Source organism: Sitodiplosis mosellana, unplaced genomic scaffold (genome assembly GCF_009176505.1).
Source record: "Sitodiplosis mosellana isolate CC-2019 unplaced genomic scaffold, AAFC_SMos_1.0 Smas_scaffold_2, whole genome shotgun sequence".
NCBI classification, from domain to species: domain Eukaryota; kingdom Metazoa; phylum Arthropoda; class Insecta; order Diptera; family Cecidomyiidae; genus Sitodiplosis; species Sitodiplosis mosellana.
Genome location: NW_022595245.1, coordinates 4,705,230 through 4,729,000, shown reverse-complemented (window position 1 = coordinate 4,729,000; position 23,771 = coordinate 4,705,230). Strand labels below are relative to the sequence as shown.

General features: G+C 37.0%; 1 protein-coding gene across 11 annotated transcripts in view; it reads right to left on the bottom strand.

The window, feature by feature from the left end:
* LOC129565296 (tyrosine-protein phosphatase Lar) overlaps positions 1 to 23,771 on the bottom strand; it is a 396,243-nt gene that overhangs the window by 277,173 nt on the left and 95,299 nt on the right. For all 11 annotated transcript variants that reach the window (XM_055440021.1, XM_055440015.1, XM_055440016.1 and 8 more), the window contains one exon: positions 16,695 to 16,751. The gene's annotated coding sequence lies outside the window, so the exon portion shown is untranslated. The remainder of the gene's footprint in view (positions 1 to 16,694; positions 16,752 to 23,771) is intronic.

Genomic DNA, 23,771 nt, shown 5'->3' with positions numbered 1-23,771 from the left:
ACCGTGGTAAATGCACGTTTCGATACCAAAACTTTCGACCAGCATGATGGTGACTGCTGATACACAACTGTTATGATGTAATAACGGTTTGTTCTGTGCCGCTCGCCTCACCCAACTACATGATAATACGATAACATTTGTTTACCTCTCTCATTTTGATTAATTACAAATCGATTGGTTTTTGGACCCACATCAACCAAGTTTGGAACTCATGCTCAGGCGCACACATATGCCAAGAAGAAGACGGTAACGAGGGTGCAGAGGGAAAAAAAAATGGAAATTGGGACGTCTTATGCAAGGATTACATACACAACTATACATATAGTCATATATGGGTTGAAGTATTTTGAGTGATAGAAGAGGCATTATTCATGTTTCCTGCTCCCAAGTAATTTGTAACCAATTTTTTCTACTCTCTATCCCTCGTCCCCAGAAAAAAAAGACTGGATCCTTCGTTCGCTTGAATAAATGAGAAGTTTTCGAAATAAGACGACATAACGGCACAGCATCTGGTTGTATATTCGGTGAATTGGTTTCTGGGCGTAACTCAAGCGATTTTATTTCGAATGTTTGCCCAATATCGCTGAAGTAATGAACTACTTCCGGGCAGTCTCATGTCAAGTAGAAGCGCATTGCCAAAAGAACAGAAATCATTCGGAATATGTGAGACAGAGTAATGGCAAAAGCAACAAGAGCGACAGAGTAAACGCTAGGCAACGATACAGAGACAGAGAGAGAAAGAGATGCTCGTGCTCAATGAGAGGAATGAAAAGGAAGACATTTTTTGACGCAAGTGAAATTCCGGAGCCAGTTTTCAAACTCGACATGCATATGGTCATTTAAGCACTAAATCGATATAAAACATGCAAAAGTTCTTTTCTTCATTGTTCTAATGCCAACTGGAGCAAATCTCCTCATCTCTCTCTCTCTCTCTCTCTCTCTCTCTATCTCTACTATTGTCCGAATTCCTCTCCCATTTTGACTTTGGTCATTCTTCTAAATAATAAAAGAAATTGTTCGAAAGAGGGCGCCGCACACAGCAGCAACATCGCTTTGCAGCAGCTAACAACAAAAAGAAAAACAGAGCCCGAGCTCCAATGAAAAATATTGAATAAATATTTATGTGAAGTGAAAAAAAATCGCATTTCATGCATTTGTTTGGATGCAGAAAGCAGCAGCAATATTTGCAAATGACAAACATGTGTTTCGTTTCGTTTTGAAATTTTCTTTTCCATTATTTTCGAAATCAAAGGAACATAGAGAAGAAAATTGTGCTGCCATTCGAAATGAAAACGTTGCCATTGAAGAATACAGAAAATGATGATGATGGACGAAAACAAGCAAAGCAAAGAAATAAAAAAAATAAACGAAGAGGAAAAACAACAAGTCGGAGAAAATCTAAAAATGAGTCAAGAAGAATAGAAGAAGAAGACCCGTTGAAAAGCGTCGATATAGAAAAATGTGCTGGTTCATTGTTGTGCAACAACAGAATGCTTCGTCATTATAATTTCCGCTCGTTTCATTTCTCGTATTCGCATTGTTTATGCTGCATTTTGCTCGATTATTGTGTACAAAATCCGACGCATTCTCATTCCAAAACAGTTTTTCGCTCTGTGTCTATCTTTGTCTATCTATTTAACTCTCTGTCTATCACTCGCTTGCTCCTTCTGCCTCTCGCTCTCTTTCGTTTCTAGCTCTTTCTCGTTCGTTCACTGGCTCGCTTATTATTCCATTTATGTGTGCTCGATCCCCATGTGTGCCATTTGGAAGCGTTTGCTTATCTCTTTTCACTCACCGATTATTATCATCGTTGCCGATGGTCGTGTGCATGTGCATCATCATCGTACAGCCAAAACTTTCAAAATGCACTTGAGGGTAGAAAATATATCGATGAAAATGCGCTTCCGCATTGTGTTGGCGCGCATTGATAAGTTCGTGAGCTTTTCAAATTGTTAAAACAAGTTATCGACAACCGCATCTCGGATAAGCGAAAGAATGGGTTGTGTAAATGGGTGCGTCGTTGCATTTGTATTATATTATACACAACAACCAAATAAACTATGTGCCCGCTAACTATATGATTTACTCCAGAGAGCATTCGAACAACTCCCCCGCCCAACGCTTCTGCAAATTATCCTTCGCTGACTTCGTCAATTTGAAATGAACGCGTGAGATCGTGTTCAACCAACTTGAAAATGGCAGAAAAAGAAAACTAACAAACAAAACAAACAAAAGTCTGTAATTTTCTTGCAAGGAAATTACTGACTCGAAATATGTCGTGTACACGATCGATTGTTCATTGTGAACGCACGATTAGTGCGCGACCGCCTTCGTGTCTCTTTATTGTTGACGCTCTCTCTCTGTTGCCATGTTGCATGTCATGCACATCGGAAATTTTCTTTTGTGTTTACGTTTGGATGTATGTGCGCTGATTCATTTAAACCAGCGATATAAAGATATAATCATCATCGATGAGATCACACGATGCGATTTGGAATTTTTCGATTCCATTTTGCAAACCATTAAGCAATTCGTTGCGCAAATAAATTACATTAAATCGCATAGTAAATATAATCAAACGATTGAAGCGAACGAATGAACGAAAAAAATACTTTAAATACATACATTTATTGCGTTCTTTCGAAAACGGAAACCTCACTATCAATACTATTGAGGTTGGTGTTTAACGATTGGCGTTTTTCAATTTTTTTTTCTTCGCTAATTTCTATGGAATTTCACGTTGTTTTGGAAGAAGCAACGCGATTCTTCGTTGACAACAAAACTTTCAAATTGCATATTTTTCCCCGAAATCTTGTAAAACAGAAAGTTCTTCCGAAGAATCCGTTGATATTCGGCTGCATCCCCAGCATTGTAAAAAAAAAAACATTTAAATGTGCATAAATCTTAGTTTTGAAAAAACTTTTCAGCTCTTATTCCGAATGTTTTATGTTCATTTAAAGTGGAATGAAATAGAAACAAATGAACGAGAGCAAAAAATGCCGTTTTTTCGCATGGCCAAAATAATTTCCGTGATGATTCCATTTCGCAATCAAAGCAGTAACCGTCGAAAATTTTTGACGAAAGAAAAAGCTTAAGTTTTTATTCTTTCATTGGATTAGTGAGATTTGTACGAATTCTTAATTACAAGCTTATTTTAGTTCTACAAATATGGTTAACAGCGTAATGGATTCGTGGAAATCATGGAGATAATGTCAAAAACGGTTTTCGTGTGCCTTACGGCAAATTACATGCCAAAAAATGTATAATAACCAGCAATGATATCATAATGAAAATATTATGTCGTTCACATTTGGCTGGAGCTATTGTAGTTCTCCCAGCTGCCTGACGTCATTGACTGCGTTTCAAAAGCGAAATAAGCATAACTTTGTGCATTACTAGGAAAAATAATGGCATGAAACCAAATATTACACAAGGGATTTTCATATCCATATTCATATTCATATTTTTTCCAGTTTTTATGTGTACCAGCACACAGCATCGTTTCCATTTTCGATTCAAGAAAGAAAAAAACTACAATAGAAGCCAAAGCATTTTGTGCTGTACACCACGTTTTGCCGAATATGAACACTGTCTATATATTTGTCTTCGGTCAATCTAATATTTTCCGGCTCCAAAGACCTACACTCACTGGAGAGAAAGAAACAGAAATCGGAAATTTGTGTCGCTCACTTTTCATACGTTCTTTTTCTTGAATGTTTTCTTTTCGCTCTCTTTTTGCTTTCATATTCTTCGTCCCAATTTATATCATTCTTTTTATTTGCTTGTTCCTTGCTTCCATTCTCTGACTCTCTCTCTCTCTCTCTCTCTCTTTCTTCAAGAAGCAATTCTTCCTCTCTTTCCATCTCAACTTTGCTCATTTTCTTCGGCAAACGAACGAAGCTGCACAAAATAATGGCAAAAATATGACGAAAATGAATGGAAACAACATCGGAAGTGAACTGAAAAATATTTGTTCATTTTAACGATACATTTGCTTGATTTCGTCTGTGTTGTGTGCCGATGTCTCGCTTCTGCGCATGATGGTATAATTTTCGTTTTGGAATATATGAGAATGTTTCATTATACTTTTTTCGTTAGCAATTTTCCTTTTCAACTTTGACAAAGAATTCAGATGAATAACACAATCAAACGAATTGACTTTGAATGATGGCAAAAGCGAAGCTGATTTTTTCGAAATAAAAATGTTTCTAGCATTTCATGAGAATCTTGTGTGCGGTCGCAGTACTGACCATTCAAGCAATGTGCGGCCAAAGCGTTGCTAGATCAACCAGTGTGCGGGCAAAAGTACTGATTACAATGTCGATGATGAACGGACAAAAATTATTGCATAAGAAATCCGAATAGAAACGAAATTCAGAACGAAAAAAAATCGCTCTAATATAATGGATACTTCTGTCCATTGAAATGAAATGCCACTAAGCCAGGCCAAAGAAGACGAATTCTGAGTAGATGTTTTTGTGTATGTGTTACAAGTGCAATTTCTGTTTTGGAATAAACTACTGGATTCTCCCGTCGAACAAGAGAGAATGGGAAAAAGATGCAGAAAACTCGTTTAGTTTCATTGGCAGACAGAACACTTCAACACACACACACGGAGAGAGAGAGAGAGACACAACCAAATCCCTTTTCAACTCAACTCATCGACGAACCGAAAATAATAATCATAGCAACAATACACATCGCTGGGTATTTCGATGGCTTTAAAATGTGTGCATTAATGATTTCATTCGTCGCTCCAGTGGAAAACCTTTTTTCGTCTTCGTTCAAGAGGGCGCACACTGGCCGTCTCGTTGAAAAGAGATATCGATGATTGGCCAAGTCGAGACGAAACATTTATGTTTTTGATTACTTAGCTCCTTGCAAATAATAACAATAACGTCAACGAATTCAATTGAAAACGGCCGAATAAAAACCGGGGAGGGGAGTGGATACGCTAAGCAAACGACCGTTTTTGTGTTTTCAATGACAATTTTATCCAGTTCATCTTAATGCAATTGTCACAAATTCATTCATATACGCCACGCCGCGCAACATTCCTATTCATTGCATTTTCCATTGCTTTCCGCTGCAAATGATTGACGGGCTATGTAAAGCTCTTTCTTAAGCTTTATTCGAAAAACGAAAACATTTTGATTTCATCGAAACAGATCATACAACTAAACTAAAAAATCAATTTAATTAAAATAGCGAGAGAGAAAACCCAATTCCTTTTGCGTCAACAGGGAAAAAAAGATTGAATTGGCAATTTATTTTCGAAATGAAAACTTAATTGAAGCTTAAATGAAAGCATTAATCGCAATGAGAGATTGTTTCGTAAAGTTCGAAACAAGTTGTGAGAGCTGAGTGTATGAAATAATCATAGTTAATTGTTTTCGATGAGTTGATATTTGTTCGGGCTTCACTGGCAAATTCCCGGCGAATTTTACCATTTTGTTACCGGAAAAATGCTCTCGTTTCGAAAAAGTACTTTTGAAAACTTCTGGCAACTTCGTCGAGTTGCAATCGTTACGTTTGTAATATTTTGTGGCGTAAACACCTTCAAACTGGCGAAAACTATGCAATCAGACTGGAGAATAAATCTCAACGTTACGTAAAGAGCGGGCAGCCAACCGCAGACGGAAAAGGTAATATATTTTAAATTCAGCCGGCATTCATGCAAGGAAAAAAGAAGAGGATCATGGCGTTTATAGAGGAGGGAACCTCGAGTTTTATGGAGTCAAATGTACCCATTTGCAAGAGTGCGAGCAAACGGGAGCAAGTATATTAAAATGTGAATAGTGGCTTTGGCAAGCTGGTCTTTTGAAATGGGGACAATGCGATTATGAAAGTTTTTGTGGTGATCGTTTTTTGGCAATCAGCAGTTCGTTTGTTTAGAAGCAATGGTCCTTTGCTTTGGCGTACAACCACCTCTACCACCTCTACCACCTATACAGCAAATAATTGCATAAGCGAACACGACAACGTAGCAAGCATTTGGGCGAATTAAAGTAGCCAACATTACGTCAGCTGATTACACAAAAGATTTGCAAACCGGAGGTATTTCTTCCGCTTCAAAGCTCACTTTGAATGCACATTAAACACTCCTTTCATGTCAACTGCATAGCTCATAGCAGTGGCTCGGCTACGGCTACTATACACATACACACACTCACTTGCAACGCACTTTTATCGAAGAATCGACACATTTTGTGTGTCGAGAACAATGCGCTTGTTCTAAGTTTCATTGCACTCGATTCTCATTCGTGAATATCGCTTTCTTTCTCTTTGGCCTTCGCTCCATATGCCCCTTCTTTTCCGCTCTCTGCCTCCTTGTGTCCCTCTCTTCCATTCTCTTTCTATCACTTCCAGGCACGCTCTTGTTACCCGTGCCTCTTTTTCTGTCTTTTTTGTATAATTCTCTCACGTTTTCCCTCTCTTTCTCATTCTCTCATCTTTTGATGCAAAGATAAAGTCCCATTTTGACTGGTCATGAATGTTTTGGCATAGTTTCAATAAAGTCTTTTTTGCATCTGTCATTCAGTTGATAAAACACGTTTAATTACACTGTGAATGTAAATAATACGCGAAATTTTCATATTGAGGTATTTACATTCCAAAGGGAATTTGCAATTTCAGTGATGGTCGTTGTTGGTTTTTTTTTTGTTCAACAATCATTTCAATGGGATTTTCATCAATCGTACGAGCCATATCACACTCGACATTTTTTTTGTGTAACGCTCAAATGCTTATTACAATTTTATGTTAAAATGCCAAAAAAAAAAACGAAATGCCATCAATTTGAATGAATAAAATAGTTTCACCTTTATTTATCGATTTGAGCCATTTAAAATGCCATGAAACATTTTTTTAAATTGTTTTTCACTTCTCTTTTTTTTTTAATAAAAAAGGCATTTCCTGTGTAATGAAAAAAGAGACAACATCAAACGCAGATTCGGCAAAATCGGCTTGAAAACAGTTAATGATACAGATTTTTTAAATTATTTTAAATGAAAAAAATAATAACTCGTTCAGAAGACCGTTTTCAATGCGCTTATACTGAAAAAAAACGGTGATGCAATCCTTGAAAGAGAATTTTAATTTTCCATAAATAAATCTTTCAGTTGATATTCTGTCGAAATGCGTTTCACCATTATTTTATGCCATCGAAAGTGATTGTATCGTGGCAGTGCTCACTTTCATTTTCTGTGCATAAATCCACACACATTTTTATTCAGGCAAAAAAGAATGCGCTCGTTTTTATCCCGTTTCAGAGAAGTAAAAAAAACAGAATAAATAAATGAATTCATTTGGAATTTTTGCGATTATTGCAAAGATAAATGTGAAATATTTAAAATATCTTATTTAAGCTTTACGAAAAAAAATTAAAACAGACTAAAAAAAGAATCACATTAATTATTATTACTGCTTATGGTTTTTTTCCCCTACTGACATGGTCATGTCAGGCTTTATTTTTCATTCGAGCGAACATAATAAATAGGAAGTGATTTCATTACAACGATAGCAAAATTCCGGGAAAATGCAAAATGAAGAGATAGAGAGCGCACGGCATGCATACAAACAGGGCACTAATTAAAATGGAATTTTTAAGTTGATGTTCAAGAACAAGCTCAAACAAAAGGGGATGCCATCCGACAATGGCAGTAACTTAGATTGTAATTGGATTAGTGTCGAGCTTTGAAACTCTATACGAGCCATAGAGGAAAGAAGAAGAATGGCCCAGTTTTGCGCGTAGAACATACAACACAATGGCCCAGTTCAAAGTCGGCAGCACAGCACTTTAAATGATTTGAACAACAGCAGGCAATATGAATAATGATTTCGTCATAGTTTCGTGTGTGCTATTGTGGAGAGAAAAAAAAACATTGATAAAAATACAATAAACCAAAATCAAATGATGTGTACAGATTGTAAAATGGCTTGAAGCATTTTGTTTCGCATAATCCCCGTACTAATGATAATGTGAGCAGTAGGAGCACGCGTCCGTAATTTTGGCACTCGTTTGCTCTCCGTGATTCGGTCGCCGTTTTTCTCTATTTCTCTTGTTTTCTCATTTTCTCTCTCTTTTTCAACCTCGTTTTTGTCTCATTCTATCCTTTCCATAAGTGAAAGACATGTTCTGGATGAAAATCCTTGCAATTCGATTAAAATGGTTTTAAAATAACATACACATAAACAAGTTTTAACCGATTTCGTGTCAGACGTTCAGTTTAGCGTTCAACTTTTTAGATCGTTACATGTGTTGAATTCGTTAGCCCGGCTGCACAAGTGCTGATACTCGTTTCGGTATCCAGGAGTGAAACGAGCTAGAAAGCAAGCAGGCAAAAGAACCATGCGGTCGATGTCGAGTGTTTTAAAGCAACTAGCAGCAACAGCATCAGCACAGTAAAAGCAACAATAATGACGGGAACAATGCATAACTATAAATTTTAATAACCATTTTCAGGGCGAGAGTTTTCTTTGTTTTTCGTGCTTGTTCGTCGCACTTCCACTTCAGGAATATATAATTTCTCCGTGCGCGTATGCAGGCTAGTGCGCCACACACACACACACACCGCCGCCACCATCATCATCATCATCACCATCATCACCAACAACGACACCGGATTTCGGAAGTCGGTAAAAGTGCATGGCAAATCAAACAATGCCACACACACACACATACACCATGGGAATGAGATGGAAAGAGCTTGAAGAATTGCTCGTAACGACAGCTACCAGCTACGAAAACAGCAAATTATTTGCGAGAAATAGTTTCACTTCGAGTGCTTTTTTAATGAGGAAACGAGGCAAATGAGTATAGTGAACGAGCAAAGACAGAGAGCGACACTGTGCGGGCATGGGTGGTTGGTCGATCGGTTTGTTGGGTTGCGAGAAGGGAGTATTTAAAATATGCCTTTCCGAAAGGTTAACAGGGATTCAAAGATAAATTCTTGATGTACGAGATTAGTAAAATATGTTGCGTGGATGGCGTAATGGTTCTTTCGGGTTAACAGTCATTGTACACAAAAGGGCTCATATTAACACCACTGTCACTTATACCCACTTGCCGTGCATACAAGTAAAAGTGCCATTTCTCTTTCTCTCTCGCAATGGGACGGAAGCGGCAGAAAAAACAACGCCACTAGAACTACCTGAATTTACATAATTTTCATTGGCAGCCGACTAAGGACGAAAAGAGAAAAAGAAAAAGAATGTATGGCGACCATTTTACAAATTCCCACACAATTTATATTCGTCTTGAAAATATATGCCATCATGTTTCATTCGCCACATTTTGAGAGAGAAACAGCACTTTGCAATGGACTCATGTATTTATGTATGTGCAATGTGTGTTGTTTTCATTTGCGCTCGTAATTTAGGCGATTCAACTTTATTGAAAATCGTCACGTTCATATGAGCCTATTCCACCCTCACCACTCACTTGCTATCTCTCTATCTCTTTCTACCATCTATCTAGGCTCTCGAATACTGCTGAAATTCCAAAAAGGCAAATCCGATCATTGGATTCGCTGTTCAAACAGGCAGATAATGATCGTTATAAATTTTCTAATTAAAAGCCTCTTGCTCAATATGCAGCCACATATTTCATTACATCCATGGCTCGCATCGTTGAGCTGTCGTGGTAAATGCAAACAAGTTTTACAAGTGTTGTTATTGAACTGAATACTTTTTCCCCCTTCTCATACATCCATGCACAATGCACGCACATTGTATTCGAAAGCCATTAGGCAACTTTCCATTAAAAACACTTTTTTTTCATCAAATATCTATTGAATTTTATTGATCGAGTGCCAAAAATTTTCTCGTCGCTTGTTGACGTGTGTTCAATATGCATTGTGCACAGCATGCTGCTGGGGTTGCTGCTGTTGACGTAGCTTCTATTTTTGCTTCGATGTTTGTGGTTGTTGTTGTCTGCCTGCCTGCAAATTGATTATTATTGTTTTGTGATTTGCAAACGATGTAATCATGTTGCTTGAGTGATGCTTTATTATCGGTTGTGAAAGCAAAATGGCAAATCGAAATTCATTTCTCGTCGTTGACGTTTATAAAGTACAGATAAACCTTAGCACTAGCAATCTGTGCCATTTTTCATAAGGCGTCTCCACTCGCATTGAGTTTGTATTGTAAATGTTAAGGTGCGTGCAACGCCCTTCAATGTAAAAAGCAATACAAGTGGAGATGATACACGGGATTTATCTGTACTTTATTTTAATAAAAGAAAAAAAAATGTGAACATAAATTTTATTGATATTAACGTATTATTAATTTTCGTTGCTACTTCTTCTTCTTTGATGGCGGCCGCCATTTTTCCATTGCCAACACCGATTTGACAAAATAAATTTCGGCTCGAGTCGTACAAATTTCATATTTTATTGATGATGAATGTTGACAAAATGAACATAAATACGAAGAAGACACGACGAAAAATTTAATAAGAAATGTTTTCGTTTCAACTTATTTTGTTCCACAAGTCTTTGACACAAACTTCTTAACACTCATACACCGACCAATGAATATTGATGGAAGTAATTTTCTTGACGTCTAGAAAAAAGTTTCATCTTTGCCCGTAGTTTTTCTGTCCCTCTCAATTGGAAAAAATGATGATTTCCGCATGTCAAAAATTGTGTGCAGTGTCCGAAGATATTTTTATTGATTCAGAAAGGTAGTCGAAGCGGAAACAGCAATATGAATTCCATTAAATTGTAGCTAAAATGATTGACACTCTATGATTTAGATTCGATGAATGTAATAACTTTTTGAGAGAAAAAAGATCGTTTGTGTAAATATTCCGGCATCGCTTTGCTGCATGACATTTTTCAAATCATTTTGACACTCGCAAATGTTTCATTTCACTGTCAACGACGATATGGATGACGACGACCGAAATATCGTTTGCGATTTGTGGATGCTTTAAGTCGGCTTTTTATGGTACGATTATTAGCGTAGTGTCCCGTTGAATATGACGCAAACTTGCGCTTTCATAAATTTATCTCTACCCTCGCGCTGATGAATATGGCTGGCATTGAGTGTGTGTGCACGAGATAAAGAGAGAGAATGAACGTTTGAGAGGAGCGATTAAAAGAGAGGGAGTCAACATTCAACACCCTCCCAAAAATAAACTGTTTGCCATTATTTTCAATGAGTTTGATAAACATCCAAAGCGAAAACCCATTCAATTTCTGTGAGTTTTACTCAAAAATCTACGACACGTAATGATTTGTTAAATTCGCATCCAAAACGTTGTTGCTGTTGCTGTTGCTGTTGCTGTTGCTGTTGCTGTTGCTTTCGAGTGTGTTGCGTGTGGATTTCGCACAGAAGTGTAAACAACGATGTTATGGGGCTGTGTATGTGTGTGTACTTAGTGGATACATCAACGATGGCGAATGCTTGTGATCCATTATGATTTGCTTCCATTTCGAGGCGCATCGTCGGTTATAATGATATTGCGTTTTCTTTCGCCCATTGTTTTCGTAGTACGGAGTTGGTACACTTCGTGTATAAAAAATTCCCATTTGGATGCCGATGGCCTTGTTCTTCGTCGTATTCCAAAAAAAACGGTGAGTCGCCGCGTTAGCTGCAAGGAATTCCACATACACATGCAGTGCCGATAGGCTTCTACATGCCAACGAAACCAGCATGACAAAAAGCAAGTGTATGTGTGAACATCGTCGCATTGCAAATGGATCAATGAACCATTTGTTATGTAAACTCCTCACAGCGACACACGTGAATGTCGTTGTTTTGTGCGAAACGACTCCCCAATGAGATATACGTGCAGAAGTATGACGCTAAATATCTACATACTCACACACACATAAAACCTATTAAGTTGAACGCAGATAAACAAATTTAGTTGCGATTTGGTAGTTTTTGTTTATGTGACGGTAGCGAGAAAAAAAAACAGTAGCAGCCGACTTCATCAGATAGCAGTTTAAGGGGCATAAATTGCCATTAAATTGTCGTTCGTGTGCTTGCAGCCATGGAATATGGAGTCTCGCATCATATCGAATATATCGACTGTTGTCCCGGAAAAAGTTTGACACTTTTTCATTACAGAGCAGCAAAAACAGAAGCTACCCGGAGGTGAAAAAGAAAACACCCGTCATTTGACGGGCGTTATTCACCATCGGAGCTGGCGTGTCATTTTTCTTCAAAATTAATTTAACGCCACGTTCGATTCATCGTCGTCGTCGTTCGAATCATTGTCTCTCGTTCGATTTTCATTTCCCATTCCGGCAATTTCATTGCACTGATTGGTGTGTCATTATCGAGTGTGACAGAGCAAAAGACTCTGCTGCGATAGTAAATAGAGGTGAAGTTTGGTAACCGGAATCGACCTATGCGACGCTAAAAAAATTGACGCTATTAATTTTAACGCTTATTGATTAAGGCAGTGAAATTCGATTTTTCATCAGACGGCGACGGCGACGGCAATGGCAACGCCAATGCCATGGGGTACACGCATGTCTATGCAAACAGATCAAATTCGTCGGAGCAGACACAGAATGAGATTGTTTGGGTGTGCGCGCATATATTTCATAGCCAACAGCAAATTTATGGATTTCGATGCGGAAAACTTTGTTTTGTTCGGCACTTTTTTTCTGTTGCTCCGACCTCTTCGGCATTTTGAATAATGAGACTGAAGACTGTATAACACAGAGAGGGAAAAATGCCGAATAGAAAAATCGCAACCATGAAATCGATGTGCCAAAACATTTCGACTAACGTCCAATAGCAACAGCACTTTTTCCATTTTCGATGGTGAAAATAGAGAGAATATGATTGCGACTCATAATCACAAGCGTCTTTTAAAGGAAAAAACTTGCTCTTTTTTCCGTTTACGAAACATCGTTCGTCGAATTGATCACTTGAGGCTAGAAAAGTGTCCGAATGGAAATAATTTTCTTTCACTGAATTTCTATTTTGGTACCAGAACGACGCCTTTTTCTATCGCCGGCGTTGTGTTATCTATAGATAACTTTGAATCAAAACAAAAATTGTTAGGTCAATTTCTATTACAGTGGACTGTTTATCGATCTTCTCCGAAGATTAATGACGGAGATTGTAGTTGAGTGTTTTATTGTTTTTGATTTCTGTTAATCGTGATTGCGGTTAATGTAATTTTTTTTGGTTTAGCCGCTCAGCACCGAAAGGCGTAAAATAATCGGGCTGTTTGGTATTCCAAATGGTTTTGGTTGTGTGTACAAGCGTCTACTTTATGGAAAATAGATTAAAACATATGATCATGCAACCAAGTCACATTCACATACAAAACTGTACATAGCCATTTATCTCCATTAGACGAACGCGTTCAGCATTTTTTGTCTTTTTTTCTTCCATGTGAACATAGCACATGCTCTGCATTACAACGCGATTACAGTCGACACATACGAAAAATCAAATAAATGATTTTGAGCTGGGACAAAAAACTCATCTTTCGAATGTGATGTATTGAAATTGATAAAGCATCGCACTTTGTGCTACAAGTGCACATAGTTACACACACAGACGAGCTCACATATCTAAATGACAACAGTCACTTCAGAGACAGTCACTCTCTCCCTCTCTCGCACTCTCTCCACACACATAACCATAAAAAATGGTTTTGTTCATTTATCATGGCCAATAAATCTTAATGTTTGCCTCGTACACCACATTCACTTCGACATTTTCATAGTTTTTGACTCATGAAATTGGTAAATAATTTTTTCGAAAAACGAAATGACTTTTTCAATGGAAAAATGGAAAAAAAAAATTCCATTAGTAAAATAACAAAAATGCTATGATGACATAGAGCAACTGATTATTATTATTATGAAGTTGAGAATATGAATTTAACTGCGGGAAATGCCGACTTATTCACGGTCATTATCATAATAGCAGATACACATAGGGTACGGGTTTATGATGCCGTTTGGTAATACCAAACTGTTATTACGTACTGAAAGGGACAAAAATAGGAATGTCCGTTCATCGGCTTATTGATTCAATAACACTGTTAACCAAGGTCATTATTTTCAATAACAATAATCGTATAAACTATACATGAGGTTTCTTCCATTTCACATTATTTGATAACACATACACACATTTCAAACTATAAATCCCGCATACTATTCGTATTCGTTCATATAATTTAAACGAGGATCATTTGTTGTACTATTTTCTCCTTTTTTTTTACCAAGCATTACAATTATATTGGTCAATTTGTTGTGGATAATTAAGTATTTTAGTTTCCAATTCGGTTAATAACGAATCCAAAAAAAAAAATTCAAACTCATGGAAATAAAACCATGTGAGGAATTTTAAATAGAGACCAAAAGAGAGCAAGATGGTTGGAGGGAGTAAAAACGAAGCAGAATTAGAAAAAAAATACGTCAACTTATCATACGATTCATTTAGAATCTTTATGGCTGGCACTACTGAGTTGCATACAATGTAATGTGAAATAAATCATCGTAAACAGAATGTTTCTCTTGTGAAAGGATAAAAAACCTATATTTATATATTGCATAAAATAAAGCATATTCAGTGGGCAATAAATTGTTAGTTTATTTTATGGCCATAATAAATACCATCGAAATAGTAGAGTAGCTGCTGTATGTGAAGCAATGTGGCGGCAAAGAGTGAAACACATACACAGGACACGATACGCACATCATTTTAACGTTTGATTGAATAATTTCTCATTTTTATGCAACAGTATATCGAACGTTGATGTATGATTATTACTTTGCATGTGCGTTTTATGTTTTCGAGAAAGAGAGAGAGAGAGAGAGAGAGAGAGAGAGAAAGAGAGTAAAAAAAGTATCCTAAGCATTTCCGATTGAAATATGTTGTAATCGACGAGTTCAACGCTGTAAATTATATACCATTACATGTTAACGCGGCGCATTGCACGCCATCACTGCTTCATTCCGAATGGAAAATAACAACAGCATGGAACCGTTGGTGTGTGTGTGTGTGTGTGTTATGTCACCGACTGGCATCTAAAATAATAATTATGTTCTGTGTGTATGTGAGTCACCGCTATAAATAGGGTGGAAAAAAACACAAGAGTTAGAACGATTTCTTCGAAATTTCAATAAATTACAAATGAACGAATTTGTTTTGAAATGAACACCACATATTCTCGTTGGATTGATGGTCGGTCAAACAAACATTCCCTCTCTCACACACACATGATTGGAATCTGGTCAGCGCAATAATCATGCAACGTTTGCATTTTAATTTCCAATAAAATTGGAATTAGAGAAAAACGAAGTGGTCAAATTGGTGAACCGGGTGTTCAATCGGAAATATTGGCATTTCGTTGTGTTTTTGGTCTCGGTACAATATATGCCAATACAATGATGACTTTTGTGGTTTGACGAAAATGTTATACACCAATAACATGAGCATACCGTTTGTTGTAATACTAAATTGGCATTAGTTTTTTGCCAAACGAGGAAGCAATTCTGGATTTTCAATACACATAAAATTGGTATTTTATGCCATATCATCTGCTCTAGTGAAAATTCCATTGCATAGAATCCCATTTCGATTGTATAATTAATTCAATTTTTGGAAAATGGCATTTTCTAGCTGATCGAATTCAACGATTTCTCCCACTTTATTGATGTGGATAACTAAAAATAAGCCACCACGTATATTTTGCGGCACAACTTCTCTTTCTCCTCATTCAATTTACATTCGAAATGAAATTCAAACATTTTATTTCAATTATTACATGCTAATCCCTTTTGAATTTCCCCAAAAATTATACTCTGAGGCAACGACATATGCATGCGCTTGCTCACACGCGCGCACATATTCACACAAAAACACTGCCCTGGCGTTCCAGTTATACTTTGATCTAATGAATGGGAAAAACATGCGATTTATTCAACATTGAGATAGAGAGAGAGAGAAAGAGAGAGCGCACAGCGCACGCACACTTGTTTCAATATGGAATTATTTTTCCATTGTTTGTTCGGTGCGCATATTTTCTAATTTCATTTTTCGGATTCGGGGTACGTGCCGCCGCAGTGAGAAATATATATGATATTTTCTGTACTCGGCCATTGTGAATAAATAGCAGTAGCATGGCAATGGCATCGCATATTTTTATTAGCTGCTATTGAAATATTTGCATATGTGTTTGCAATGTCAAACAAAGAGCAAAGCAACAAAAAAACGAGCATGTGGTGTCGTTTGTTTTCGTGATTTTCCGCAGTAGAAATTTTTATTTTCGCATTATTTATGATATTTTCGAGACGTATTTGGCTATATATACATTTTCAATATTCCCAACGGGCTACAAGTCTAGCCTCTATCAGAAAACTGAAATATGCTTGTCACATTGGGAAGAGAGGCGCTTTTTTTTCCACCGTTATTCACAATGTATTTGAGGCTGTTTGCAAGAAATTAGCACGTCTATTCGGTGGTTTTGACATTCAAAATGCCAACCATGTTCCAACTCTACGCCCCCAAACAAACTGTTCGATTTTATGACATGTTTTTTTGGTGTTGGTCGGTGCGTCGAGACAAACGAGCTTTGTCTACTCGTCGAGGCTTATTTCATTTGGAATCGTAGATAAAAGCGGATTTTTGCCCGAGGAAAACCATTACTTCAACAGAGACATACCATATAACATCAATATGGGGCTGGAAAATGGACTGAATATACTCACGTTTAGCTTTTGCTTAACAAAGGTGGATTTATGTGGTTTGATGCCAAATCCCCCAATCTGAAATGAAAACAAACATTATGTTAATATTTTCGGCAACAAAGCAACAATATAAAATCATAAACTACATTTTGCATAAATTATCATCATGCAACTTGTTTTTGCAATGACTTTAGTGTGCTCATTTGTTTTTTAAACCCTTGACATGACTCATAAAACGACAACTGTTTTAAATTCAAGAGAATGAAAACAATAGAAAGCTGTAGTTTTTCAGAATGAGTACATTCATTAAAGCAATATAGTCCATATGACCGAAAAAATTGGACACTAGAAAATTGTCACAATGCATAGATACACGTTGAGTTAAAAAAAAAGGTGAAAAAAAGAGAGACCGTATTTGCAAACAATACACTTGCAAGCGTATTAAAATGCAAATGCCCACGAAATGGACGCCAATTAAAGTAAAGTACGATCTCGTTTGATCTGCCACAAAACTTATGCTCCGGTGAAAATTTGTTTTTTTTAGACAAAGCATATTAATGGAGTTTGAAAATCGAGTTAAGCAAAAACGTGTGTTGTCGTTGTTTTATTTTCTAATTCATATAGTTCTCAAAACTGTTGCACGCTCATCGCTCGACTTGGATAAAAAGCATTCGCATGATGGTAACACTTGAACTCGACGTCGGAAAATAAAGCAATTTGAACCTTATTCGCAGAGATTTGATCTTCGTTCGAGAATTTAAATCTTTTTTTGCCGATTTCATATGGTAAATCATCGAAGCGCAGAGGTACTATAGTAACGATTAGTATGAAACACCTTTGGGAATATGACACTTTGAAGAAGTTGCCACAAAGTCGTAAACTTGTCGAACTTTTCAACTTCATCAGAATTCCAAGGCATTCCGGGCATTCGGAATTAAAGTTTTAAAATATGCATTCGACAGAAGTCGAGTAGTCACAAGAGAAAATGGAAATGACTCATGCAAAAGAGTGGTTGGGAATCTTTCAAGTTGACACCATTGAAAGTTGTAGCGTTCGGGATTTTTAATTGCATAAATCCGATTTAACGAGAAAAAGAGAAGGAGAAAGATAGAAAAACGGAGAGAGAGAGAGGAAGAGCACGAAAAAACGTAGCACACAGAAAATGATGTACTCGGATGATTTTTCAATGAAGATTTTTCGCACTCCGTTTTTTCTTGTCGTTGTTGTCGGTTAAATGTTGAATATAATTCTATTTCAAGCCATAATTTATGGGTAGTTCATTGTGCAAGTTCTATTTTTATCAGTGCATTGCAACTGACTCGGGCAGTCACTTCGTTGGTATCACATGCGCTGCATCGAAAATGCAGTCATGTAGTTTGTGTGTTCCATTATTAATCATACTTTCAAAGTTCATTACCATTAAAACGCTCAGAGAATTGCTGCATATTTTTTGTGTGCTCAAACTTGAAATCCTCCAGGACTTGCAGTGGCTTGTTGTGCGATTATTTTTCTGTAGATATACATTTTTTGTGTCCTCCTTTTTTCTCCCAAACTTCGCATTAAGCATATGTTCATGCATATTTTTTCGGTCTGTTCTAGAATAATTTGCAGCATTCAGTGATTGCACTTGAATGCGCGCAACGCTGTGTTCAGTGTGGCACATAGAGCGGCTAACATAAATGAATCGTAATGCGTGCAGTTCGTCGTATCTCTTTGTCTTGCCTTGCCATGCATGAAAAAATGAAAAGTTAACGCTGAATATTTTACATCGCGGACGCGCGCACACACACACACACGATTATGGTGTAAACGATTTGAAAGAAAGCAATTAGCAGCATAAAATTGTTTATTATTTCAGTGTTTTGTGCTGGCTTTCCCCACTCCAAGTGCATTAGGCATTATCTGTGTGAATGAATGAGCGTGCAAACGTTGCACAGCGTATGAGATGGTTTTTCACACTTTTGCATAACCATTTTACAATGCATTTTCATTAGTTTGTTTTTTTCCCTTTTCGGTTCTTTGTGAAGATGCTCGTTTGTCTTTGCTTGTGACCAAGAGAGGGAAAAAAAGATATATAAAATATAGAACGGAGAAGCGCGTAAAAACCGGGAAAACCGGGTAGAGAATGCAGCAACGCCTCGGCATTCATATCTCGGGATGGCTTGTGTGTGTGTTTCGTGTGAAATTTTAATGATGCAATTTAATTTGAATATCGCAATTTTTCCACTCTCTGTGTGTGTCTCTCTGTATCTTCTTCTCTGGATTCAACGGTGGGACCGTTGTGCCATTCATTTCATGCGCTCTGTTCAACCGCGTTTCGTCGACATCAATAAATTAACAGGGAATTTATTTTATTTTGAATATGTTCACGCCGTTCGCGTAAACTGCTCTCTCTCTCTCTCTATCTCACATACTCGCTTGCAAATAGTTTTTATTCCCTGTGCTAAACTGCAAATGACACGTATATCATCGGCAGACGCAAAAACCATATTCAAATCCATTAAAGATGCATTAAAATATACACACTTCAAACCTAACATACGGATACGACACAATGCAATTGCATGGCTACAAAATGCCTCGTTGCCCAAACCGAAAAAGTATCCGAATACGAGACTTTGGGCTGATTCGGATCGCACACATGTGTTTTGAATAATACAACAAAAATTATAAACCGAAAATATTCATGCTGCACGAAATGACAGAATATAGCACTCTCTCTCTCTCTCTCTCTCTCTTCCTCGCTCTCTGGTGTTAATTGCTCATTTCTCGTTGTTCTTCATTCATTTTTTACATATCGTATCGCATATGCTTCAACCGCCCAGGCTATTGACCCATAACTCAGGCGGAGAGATTATTTATGAATAATGATTAAAATGCAACAGAGAGAGAGAGAGAGAGAGAGAGAGAGAGAGAGAGAGAGAGTGAAAAGAACAATACACTTTTCTATTGTTACGCCAACAACTCTTATCGTTCTTTCAGCTTTGTTTGTCATTTTTAAATCAAGAAATGTTTAGAATCTAATTCATGGTTTATATTAAACTCAACTTCATTTTAGACAGACATTTTGGATTATTTCAAACATTTCCTATTCAAAATGGATCTGTCTATCAAAATGAAATTCCTTGCATACACACCAGAATGCACCAGAATTCTACTATACTTTTTCAACATCTTCATCGTAAATACGCATTTCCTATCTAGAGCTATAAATATGAAGCGGCGGTTATCTTGAAGCATATATTTGATCTTCAAACACCGAGAGATGCATCAATCGCATTTCAATGTTATAATTTCATTTCAATGTTGTTCATTCAACTCTCCTTCGTGGATTCGGATTAATTAAAGCTAAAATATGTACTGTCTAAACAAGAACCAACATCGAATTCATTAGATCATCGTTTATTTACAGACCAACAGCCACCGCTAATTTATGTTTGAAAATAACCAAATTTTCTGTTACGAAGCAGCGCTACGGATATCATAGACATTTCGAATCATCGAGTCCCAAGTGTAACATATGAGTCTATTTTCATCAGTAGCACTTGAATTTATTCATACGGCGCTTCCGACTGTGTCATAATTTATGTTCCATTCACACTTCGACCAAAATATTTGTGGCCCAGAGTTCACTTGCACTGAACTCTTTGCGCCAAGTGGAATCGATTCGTCAGTTCAAATGATTCGGTACGAGAACGATTCGGTAACTCAAGTTGAGACTCCGGAATCGTTACTCGCTTTGAGACAAAACGTATTGAATGTGAAACGCAGCAGTTTCAATACATAAGCAGCGTTAATACACTTTCGTATGTAATATTGAATATTCTGTATGCATACGTTATCTGAAATCCGCGTGACTTTCCAAAAGGAAGCAGACGGATTGAAAGACGTAATCCACTGACTATTAGATCAATATTTAAATTCCGTTGAATGTATTTGGGTATTTTGAATTGAATAATAGAGTGTCTCTTCGCTTTTCGAGACGAGTTAAAAAGACATCGAGAGAGAGAGAGAAAAGAACGTTCGTGTAAAGAAGCAATTCTTCTTAGCTTCTTTTTCCCTTTGGCAAGAAATATTGGGTATTTGATTTGTAGTTCGGTAAATGTTTATTTGGTACGCATCAGAGAAACGGATTGTTTATTCAACAATGGTGGAAATCTAACAGTTGCCGTTTTCGGGCGGGTTTCTTCTTTTCCCATTTATCCCGCAGGTCAACGTTGCTCGTACATCTTTATAAGTGGATATGATGACGTAGCGGAACCGTATTTCTTCTGAAAACAACAATATGCTGCGTGCTGGGATTTTGGTCGAGTGGACAAAAACGAGGGAAAGAGAAACAGAACGGAAAAGGTAAATATTAGAGAAATAAACGTTTTCAACAGAATTTGGAGCGCAAATAGAGTTGGCGATTGACATGAAAAATAGCATTAATATGAGCAACGTTAAATGAATAAATGTGAATGTGAATTTGAGTGAGAAAGTGCTTTTTCGATGGTAATAATTGCATTCACCCTTTTTTCTCTATCGTTGTTTTGCTATCAGTTCTCGAGCGACAACTCGATCCATTATGTTGTCAACATTTCAAGTTGAGCGCTGCCCTTAAGTCACTTCCGACCTGCGTAACTTGCAGCAATAAACCATGGACTCATTCTATCGCATAGACAACAACCGGTGCCAAATGGTTAACATGCCTCGCTTATCTGGATCTTTGTCGTTTTTCAAACAGAGAGAGAGAATGGAATTGGTTACTTTGCACAAGCGATTTTGTGCTCATGTTGTCTCTAAATCGAATTTAGACAAAATGAAGATAGAGCAAAAAAACAAACACGGCACACACATAAAAATATTGCTCTCGTTGTGTACACTACGGTTGGCTATAAGAAATATTGCATAATGAACGATCACAGCATATTTCCCTTAGTAACGTAGTGAGTTTTCGGTGTTTACACACGCTCGTTCCCGCTCACTTTCCCCGTGTGTTGCTATACATGCGTTAATGGAAATGGAGTCATTCGCATTAAGCAGGATATTGGCCGGACTGTGTGTGTGTGTGTCGGTGTGGCCAAGCAAACATGGCGAACGAAGCGGCAATGACGAGCAACTTGCTTAACCGGGGGAAAAAAAGGGTCGTTTGAAGATTTATTAAAACCAATATTTTTTTCGCCTTCTTTCCGTGTTCTTCTTTATTTTGCCTTCTCTTTAGTTTTGTGTGCAACTTCTAATCTATTCTCACTTCGTTTGTGTTTGCTTCGGTTTGCTTCAGCCTTACAGAAGGGCTCAACCAAACATGTTTTTCTACACGAAAAAAAAATTCCTTGGATTTTCCCCTTTCGTTTCACCACTTTGTTGTCGCTTTAATTCCATAATTCCACACGGCTGTGTGCTTGGAAAATTCTGCACACCAATCGATTGAGTTCAATTCACCTGGCCCTTTCATCCGAGTACAGACAGATCAAATTCAATTTCGATGAAAAATACGTGCAACGAACGTTGCTCCGTTTATTGATTAATGGATTTTTGGCTCGATTTTGTGTGCGAGTATGTTTTCATTTGGTACAAAACATAAAGCGCATTTTCGACCATTTATGGAATTTCATTATATCGAAGCAATTTAATTTTGATTCACCTGAACACAACGCAATTTATTTTAAATTCATCAATTAAATAGCTCAATCCAGTGGAAAATGTTATGACCACATGGATATGTCCATTTTTTACATTATTTATTTTAACGCTCTATGTATTCCCGTCACCTAGCCGAATTATTCATCACTATAAATTATATCAATGGGATGTGATCAGGTAATTAAGAGTATATGAAGAATGGAAAATGGGAAAAAACCAACACAGTCGAATGTGAAAAAGAAATGGTTGAAAAAGGGGATTCAAACAATTCTTACACCAATAAGAGGCTTCTATCATTTCTCATACAGTACGAGTTGTACTTTTCTTCTTTCTTCCTCCGGTATATGCGTGATTTTAGGTCATTTTTTCAATTATACATCAGATTCTCCACACTACAATTCCAATGTCATGCTACAATGTTTCTCATTTGTACTGAATTTCTTGAACAGATATTTAACCACTTTCCAAACCAGTCGAACTAATTGTATATAGAGAAAAATAATTGAAGGTATTGATGTTTTGAATAAGTCATCAAAGCGAGAAAAAGAACATGGATCTTATTTACCATATCAAAAAAGTCTTCCATTTTATCAACACAATTCCGTGTAATGTTTTCATTTTGAAAAGCAATTTTTCTACGTTTCTTATGAGTCAATCGTCTTCAATAAAGTGTTTTGTTGATTTTCTATGGAATTGGTTATTCGTTCACATCCTTCACATTTTAAAAAGGCAAGTGAATGATGTAAATGTGATGCTATCATGCGTTCTGAGTACTAATTTTTATAACACTGAAGTGCAATCGTTAGTGAAGATTTTTTCTTCACTCTCCATTGAAAGGAGAAGAAATCAGAAGAAGTAAAAAAAAATTGAGTTACAGCATCGACAAGCATCGAAGGCGAAAAATGACTATCAATATCGCTGGCTATTTGTTTGCATGTCAAAGGCAAGACTTGGCCTGGTTGATAGACTACATAAGTTGTCGCGCAACTGACAAAATTGAAATGGAAAATGGTGTGTATCTGCCAATAGCACACATACACTAGCCGATAGCTGAAGATGGAATTGATTGATTTACATTTGAGTAAGTTTCATAATTGAATCTCTTCGAATGGTTCATTCAATGTCGATGCTGTTGAATGGTGTGTGTGTGCTGTTCTCAATAGTTCAATAGAACGATTTGTAGTGAATGTATTTTTCTTGACTCTTCCTATCTCTCTCGCTTACTCACATCACCAATGGTTGATTATTGTGCAGGCGTCGTCATTGCATTATGACACATCGAATGCTCTTGACTCGACCGGGCGCGCACAAAGGGCCTTTCACACTTGACGCCCAATAAAACATCAGCTCTTTTTTCATTATCTCACTTACTATTCCACTTTATTTACATATATATATATGTATATATAATATATATATATCTGGCAAATGCAATTGGCAGTGTGCATCAATACAGCATTTGCTATTGAAATT